General features: G+C 46.2%; 1 long non-coding RNA gene across 1 annotated transcript in view; it reads right to left on the reverse strand.

Annotated features, from left to right (window-relative positions):
* Positions 1–249: 249 nt before the first annotated feature.
* Positions 250–7,972, reverse strand: part of LOC138924979 (uncharacterized) — a 7,896-nt gene continuing 173 nt past the window's right edge. The window contains exons 1-3 of the long non-coding RNA XR_011440479.1: positions 7,660–7,972; positions 3,701–3,864; positions 250–558 (exon numbers count right to left, since the gene is read on the reverse strand). The exon at positions 7,660–7,972 is cut by the window's right edge and continues 173 nt beyond it. This is a non-coding gene — a long non-coding RNA (uncharacterized lncRNA). The remainder of the gene's footprint in view (positions 559–3,700; positions 3,865–7,659) is intronic.

Consider the following 7,972-nt stretch of genomic DNA (forward strand, 5'->3'; position numbering starts at 1 on the left):
GTTAGCTCAGGGCTAATGTTCCTCAAAAACAAAAATCACCTCTAAAGTACACTATTGTGCTGGATATCAAATGGAGAAAAGCACAAAGAAAAGTATGTCTGTTTATCTATCTATCCATCTATCTATCCATCTATCTATCTATCCATCTATCTATCTAGATACACACACACACATACACACAACACACACACACAGAGTACCTGCTCTTTATGAGCCTCTATTTTAGACCAAACATTACCGCATTGCCCATAGGATCATAAATTCATTTATTAATTTTTAAATGTCCTTGTTCATTCATTCATTCTGCACATATTTATTGAGCGCTTTCTACAAGTAAGGGACGATTCTTAGGAAGGCATCTTGTGGTCTAACAGCGGCTCTGTCTCCTCTGCCAGTCTTAACGCTGATGGAATAGGCTCAGAAGGAGGAGGAGGGGGTGGTCCCTCCCGAACCAGACGAAGCTCGCCACCTCCACTCCAAAAGAGGTGCTGAAGTGGGAAGAGAATGAAAGACAGGACCGTACATCATCTCCGCTCCAAATCCGAAGCCTGGTTAGAGCTGAGAAAAGTAGAACAGATGAAGTTTGAGTGTGATTTGGGATTTGAATTTTAAACTCGACTGCACTGTGTTTTCCAGATACCGAAGGTGACCGTAAAATTAAAGACTTTGTCCGAGGTGCTAAGGAGCAGAAAAGGAGCAGAGTTGAAAGCAGACGCTGCAAACTAGGAAATTTAAACCAAGTATGTAAACATTTACAAGATTTTTTTTATTGATCCAATTCTTCCCGCCCCACTCCCCCCACAGTGGTTTAATCCCCATCTGTCACTTGGACACCCACCGAGGCCTCCTTACAGGCCCATCTTCAACCACTCTTGCCCTAGTCGTGTAGTGGTTAAGTTTGCACACTCCACTTGGGCAGCTCGGTGTTCACGGGTTCAGATCCTGGGCGCCGACCTAGCACCACTTGTCAAGGCATGCTGTGGTGGCATCCCACATAAAACAAAGGACGATTGGGGCCAGCCCAGTGGCTGAGTGGTTAAGTTCACCCGCTCTGCTTTGGTGGCCCAGGGTTTCACTGGTTTGGATCTTGGGTGCAGACATGGCATGACTCGTCAGGCCACACTGAGGCGGCGTTCTACGTGCCACAACTAGAAGGACTCACAACTAAAATATACATCTATGTACTAGGGGGACTTGGGGAGAAAAAGCAGGAAAAAAGAAAAAGAAGCTTGGCAACAGTTGTTAGATCAGGTGCCAATCTTTAAAAAGAAAAAAAAGAGGAAGATTGCACAGATGTTAGCTCAGGGACAATCTTCCTCACAAAAAGAAAAGAAAAAGGCATACTTAAGAACCAGATTCATTGGGTTTAATCCTGGCTCTGCCATTTGCTAGCTGTTGCCTAGTAAATTGTTGGCACCATCTCTGTGCCTCAGTTTCCTCAGTAAAATGGGGATAATCATGGAACCACCACCTCATGGAGTAGTTGTGAGGATCAAGTGGGTAGATGTGTGTAAGCTCTTAGAACAGTGACTGAGTCACAGCCATCACTGTACACTGCCCACGTTGTTGTTCTCTTAGGGAGCTGGACAGCTTAGTGAACAAAGAGTGGAATAGGCTGCCAGATGAGACTGCAGAGGCAGGCTCACTCCTGTATCCTCATAACCTGGCATCGAGCCTAGCATGTAGGAAGTGTTCAATAAATATTTGTTGGATGGATGGACGGATGGATGGATGAGATAAAGTTCTCCTTCTGAACAAAGGCTTCTGGCTTTAGCCCTTGCACACTGCTTGCACAGGACGCTGAGACCACCTGTGCATCTCCCCTTCCTCAGCTCTAATGGCCGCGTGGAAGGCGCGGTAACTTAGCAACGAGAGCTTCAGACAATAAGATCAGGCGCCTGGTCCAACCCAGCACTTGAGAGCTGAGTACTTGCAAACAGGAGCCTGCACCTCCACCCCTGGGCCTCTTCAGCCCTTGACACTACTGTTAGGAGCAGGCCTGGCCCAAATTTTCCTCAGGCTGACTATAAGGAGCATCTTTCGTAGGCAAGATTGGAGTTTCTGGAAGCGGGCAGGATGTCCCTCCAGGCCGGGGGACCTGTGAGAGGATAGGAGGCCTTGGGCACCCCAGGCTCAACAGTGAGAAAAAAGCTGAAGGTGAGGGCATCACGGAGGTATCCAAAAAAGCATATTTCAGCCATTACTGAGGTCCCAGACTCGTGGTCAGAGGAGAGCTCCAGGATCCTTCACAAGCCACGATTAAACAGATGAGATGATCTCAGAACGAGGGGGACCAAGACTTGTGACGGCAGGGGAGGCAGGCACGAGCACACGAAGACAATGGATGGGAATGTGCAAAAACAGGATGCCTGCCCACAGGGGGCCCAGCTCGGATGGGGAGTGAAGGGACGAGATTCTGGTGATCCGCTGCGGGTGTGCTGCCACTTTGCTCCAGGCCCCATTCCTTCCTTTGTGAAATAAGAGGATGGACTAGATGGTCCCCAAGGTCCCTGAGGAGCTATGACTATGAATCCATGCCTATTCCCAGCCCACTGAAAATAAGGGTTTACTCCTCTGTATTTTGTAAAAAAAAAAAAAACAACAACAAAAAAAAGAAATCTCAAGCTCTTTTTTCCAGCTCCCTTCTCCTCTGACCAACTCAATTTTCCACGTAACTTGCTTGGAAGACACAAGCTTTGGCGTCCCCAGCTGCCCCCATCCTCGCAGCCCACTCCCCAACAAGCAGGGTCGTAAATGCTGCTCAGCAGAGGGTGAGATATGTTCAAAGCTGCTCCTCCAGAGCCCAGGGTGAGAACGTGAGCTGTTAGAACCAAGAGGCGTCAAGGTGTCTGGACCCCAGATGGGCCATTTGAACCAAGCACCTGAAGCCACCGTTTGTATAAGAAATGGGGTGATCAGGGAGACCCAGGCAGAGAATCAGATGCTAAGGAGACTCCTCGTGGGGCCTTCACCATGGTGATGGAGATACGAGATGGGCGGATGATAAACGGAGGGAGTAGGTCTAGTGTGACCCACTGACCCATCTAGTCATCAGTGTGAGCAGAAGCGGAGGACTCAGTACAGGGCCAAGAGGGTGGCAAGCTGGGGTGGTGGGAGAGCGTACATGGGGAGCACGATTCAGCGTGGCCGCCACAGCAGGGCCCCACAGGCCTGCCTGCACCCTTCCCAGTGCTGAGAAACCTGGGCTGGGAGGAGACGTTCCCAGGGAAATGCCTGCCAAAAGGTGGTCACCCGTAATGAGGCAATAAACAGGGTAATTACTGGGTAATTACTGGCCCTCCAAGGGTCTGGGAAACGGCGGGTGAGAGAACTTGGCCAGTCTGAGGCTTCCCGTGAGCTGGGAGCCCAGCTGAAAATGCGAGTGTGGATGGGCGAGGGCGAGGCTGCTTTGTGAACATGCACTTCATCTTTTCTTCCCTCTTTTTCCTTTCCCTCTCCTTCTGGTACAGGTTCAGGGCTGTCGGCAAGTGCCCAAGGCCTGGGTGTTGGCCAGGAAACAGAGGCTGCTGCAGAGGCTCCTGGCATCTTTGAAGACCAGCCCCACCCCACCCAACCTGCCTCGTCCCACTGCATCCTGCTCCATCCCGTAGAGCTGAGCACCTGAGCTCTCTGATGGAGGCATCTGCTCAGAAGAACCCAACCCAGGAGCAGCGCTGAGACAGGCCCAGCTGGGCCCCACCTGGAAGCAGAAGCCAATTCAATGGTGTCGCTCTAGGCTAGTGACTTGGCACCAAGGTGCAGGCAGCTGCTTTGCAAATATCTTCTTTTCCCTTCTCCTTTGAACGCTGAGGTCTAATCCCTGATAGTTCCTTTCTTCCAGTTAGTGGAATTGAACCAGTTAACCTAGAAAACAATAGGAGCGATGAAACGTGCAAAATGTCTGGGACTGTGGAAGCCATTGAATAAAACGGGTTCATTTGCCCTGGTTGTAGACGGGGTCTAGATTCAAGGCGGAACGTGAAAACGAACGTGATGATTTTCTCATTGTCTTTTATAGATCACGTGTCACTTTGTTAGTTTAGGAGCATTAAAAATGTATAACATAGAGCTTATTCTGCTCATAAAATGATCCTCTTTGGCATATTAAAATTTAAAGTATAGTTTATTCAGGCAGTAATTACACTTTCACTAATTGAATTTACCTTTAAATATTTCAAAGTTTTGTAATAAATTGAGCTACGAGATATAAGCCTCAAGGGATTTGTATTCATTGGTGTTTGAGAAACAGGCAAAACCTCGAAAACAGAAAAAATCACCAGCGTTAAAGTGGAAAAACATTTTGTTTTCTAGTACCCATAATGAGGACGAGAATCCAAATAATAACATGATGCAGTCCTTTAGTTTATAAGCCTCTTTTACACACTTTACCTGATTTTCACAGTGAAAGACTAGTAGAAAAAGAGAGATGTGTGCATTTAAAGATAAAGGAAATGGAACTCAGAGAAGCTGAGTGACTTCCCAAAGGTCACACAGGAATGGCAGAGCTCAGACTTGTCTTCTCACCCCAAACCCCATCCTCACTCTCTGAAAGGATTCCCTGACCAAATGTCTACCAACGGATGAATGGACTGACAAAGTGTGGTCTATATATACAACGGAATATCATTCAGCCTCTAAAAGGAATGAAGTTGTAATACATGCTATAACATGGATGAAACTTACAAACGTTAAGTGAAATAGGCCAGATACAAAAGGACAAATATTGTATGATTGCACCTATCTAAGGTACCTAGAATAGGCAAATTCATAGAGATGGAAAGCAGAATGGTGTTTGCCAGGTGCTGGAGAGGGGAGAATGGGGAGTTTTTGTTTAATGTGTATAGATCTTCAGTTTGGGACAATGAAAAAGTTTTGAAGATGGATGGTGGTGATGGATGGCACAACATTGCGAATGTGCTTAATTCCACTGAACTGTACGTTTAAAGCTGGCTAAAATGACAACTTAAAAAAAAAAAAAGATTCCCTGAAAGTAATTTTTGCCCCCAAGGAATCCATTTTATCTGATCAGCTAGTCCTTTCAGTACTTTCTGTTTCTTCCAAATCCTCCATTTCTTCTTACTATTCACACACTTCTGAGAACCAAGGCTTTGTCTTGGCTACCACAAGATTCTCTTCTGTTACAAACCAACCTAGACCAATTTGGTTTTTTCTGTAGATAGTTGAGGGTCATGCTCTCATTCCCAGATGCTGTGTCACAATAAAAACACATTTCAGGCTGGATTCTCTCATGCATACAAATATTTATTAGCAAACTGGCCCCAAACAGCCTATCCAATAAATTCAATGAAGTTCCAACCTTCTGACCTCTGCGGTTGTATGACAGCACATGACATGAAGATGTGGCAATATTCCTGGGGGGGTTAGGAGCTAGGTTGTGAAATTCTCTGCTTAGTGGCTATAAATAGAACTGGTTTAAAATCTTAGGGCACCATTCCAGAGAGCATATGTTATCACTGGACTCAGTAAATTAACATACCTTTCCCATGCATGGCACGGTGAGCTCCTGTATGACATTCTAGCCAATATACACATTTCAACCTCTACTTGTTTCACCCAAGAAAACCATTGCTAACATCCATTATGCTAATTAGCAAAGCCTCTGGTATTGATAGGAGATAAAAATAGCGGAAAGTCTTGCAGTAGCTGCCCAGAATGTGGCTTCTGATTAGAATCTTTCAAATGTTAACTAACCAGCCCTGAAGTGTGTATTCTCGATTAGGTGTCTTCACATGCTAACTAATCGCCCCCTAGAATTTGGATCAAAAGGATATCTCTCACTCAGGGTTGCCAGATAAAATATACATGATAATATTTGGGACATACTTATACTAGGAAATTATTTGGTATTTATCTGAAATTCACATTTAACTCTGTGTCCTGTATTTTTATTTGCTATATTTGGCAACACCACTCTCACTCTACTTTGTACTGAAGTATTTTGAAATAAACTACAGACAATATAATGTATACCTTTCATAGGAAAAAAATGTTTCAAGTTAATGTTTCCCTGATTTGACCGTGAACATTTCCAAGCCTGACACTGCTGCTCGTGTTGCAGGAGGCAGACTGCTCGGAGCAGGTGTAACAATAAGCTACTTGTTTTAAAATCCACAAAAATGAAGGGATGGTCCTTTATATTCAGTCCTCCGATGTGATGCCTAGGAACATATCCACTGACGCTGAGATCAGAATTCAGCAAGAACCACAGCAGAGAAGGAAGTTCCTGAACCTCTTTTCTGTGTGTGTGTGTGTGTGTGTGTGTGTGTGTGTGTGTGAAATGGTGTTGCCCCCGGATGCAGAAATGTGTCTTACATTCTTGCATGTGGGAATGATGCTGAAGTGCTTGTTCCCGATGGACAGGAATTACAATGACCTGATACCCCAGGTAATTTCACATTAAAATCTTTTCTTCGCAAAGACGAATTCTGAATTCATTGGTGGATGGTGGGGACGGAGAGGAAAAATAAAGACAGGATAATAGTACCTTATCGAAAAGATTGTAGTCATCATTCTAAAATAAAAGGAATACAATTTTTGCCCCTAAAATGAATTTTATTTTCCAGAATTTTTCTGATTTTCATTTTTACCATTGTTCGAGGGGAGGGGGAATGCTCAGGGCAAAAATAAAACAACATTGTCCGCCATTCCTATTCCTCTAGCGTTTGAGGACAGGAAAAGACTGGAGGGAAACCTTTTCATTTCTAGTTGAGGATGAAATGACTCCTCCCAAATGCCCCAGAGGAGGTGAATGGTTAAAAAAAATAATAACAGCGGCCCTGGATCTGGCCCCTGTGCCTCAAGAGCTTCTGGGAAAGGTCACTGAGCAGGTCAGACCCTCTGCGGGGTGCCCGGGGAGGCCCGGCTCCCACCGCCTCTCTCCCGCAGCTGCAACTTAATAAACCTTAATGAAAGGTGTGATTGCCATGGCAACCTCAGTAACACTTTCAAATAGATGGCCAATTATTATTCACTCATTTACTGTTTATTGTAGTGATGCCAATCACAATGAACTCCAGGAGTGTATTAATGGAGATGTGATCGGAGCTTGGGGCCCTCGGGAAATGGCATTGTAATGCCTCATTCATTAGCATAGTGCGCTCAAGGTGGGTGGGCACACAGCCACTCCCTCTGGTCCCTTGGCACCCAGCACAGTGCACGCACACACTCACACACACTGGAAGAAATGGACATGGCCAAGAGGTCATTGCAGGACTCACTCCCCTCCAGGAAGGTCCCCGGTGCACAACCAGATGTTAAGACAAGCAGATAGACAGACAGAAACCTCTGCTCAGCCCCAGCAGCTATTTTCGGCAGGAGTTTTATTATTTTTCACCCTTCCCTCTGGACCCTTTCCCCATTTCAAATTCTATAAACAAATGCACTGCCTCGTTAAACCTCGGGCGAGCTCTCTGGAGAAGATTCACCAGCCCGTTTCCCCTTCCAGGAGCCTTCGCTGGTGCTTGGTGCTTCAGGACACGGGGAGGGAAAAACAGAGGTAGCGCTCCTCCTTTCATTAAAACTCTCCACCCTACTCCAAGGCCTGCTCCTCGCAACCCCCCTCCTGGTCCTCCCAACCTGGCGACACGAACACAGCTTTCCTTCCTCCTGGTGAAGAGAGGCACAGGCAGGATGACTTACCGAGATGTTAATTTGTCTTTTATTCTGAAAGTAATTTTCTCTCCCTCTTCGGAAGGTAGCCAGCCATTTCCTGAAGCAGAAGTTACAGGAAAACAACTTCTACCCTTGGTTTTTTTGGATGCATTATGCCGGGCCCTCCCAGAGAGGGAAGCAAGACAGCTAGACAGTGCAGACAGAGGAAGCAGAGGAATTTCCAGGGCCAGACAGGGGAGAGGGTCTGAGAGGGAACAACTGGCTTATTGGTGGGTCTGAGGAGCCTCAGCCAGAGTCCCCTCCCATTCCCAAATCTGGAAGGAAAGCAACAGAACCAGCT

The sequence above is a fragment of the Equus caballus genome, chromosome 7, assembly GCF_041296265.1.
Source record: "Equus caballus isolate H_3958 breed thoroughbred chromosome 7, TB-T2T, whole genome shotgun sequence".
NCBI lineage: Eukaryota > Metazoa > Chordata > Mammalia > Perissodactyla > Equidae > Equus > Equus caballus.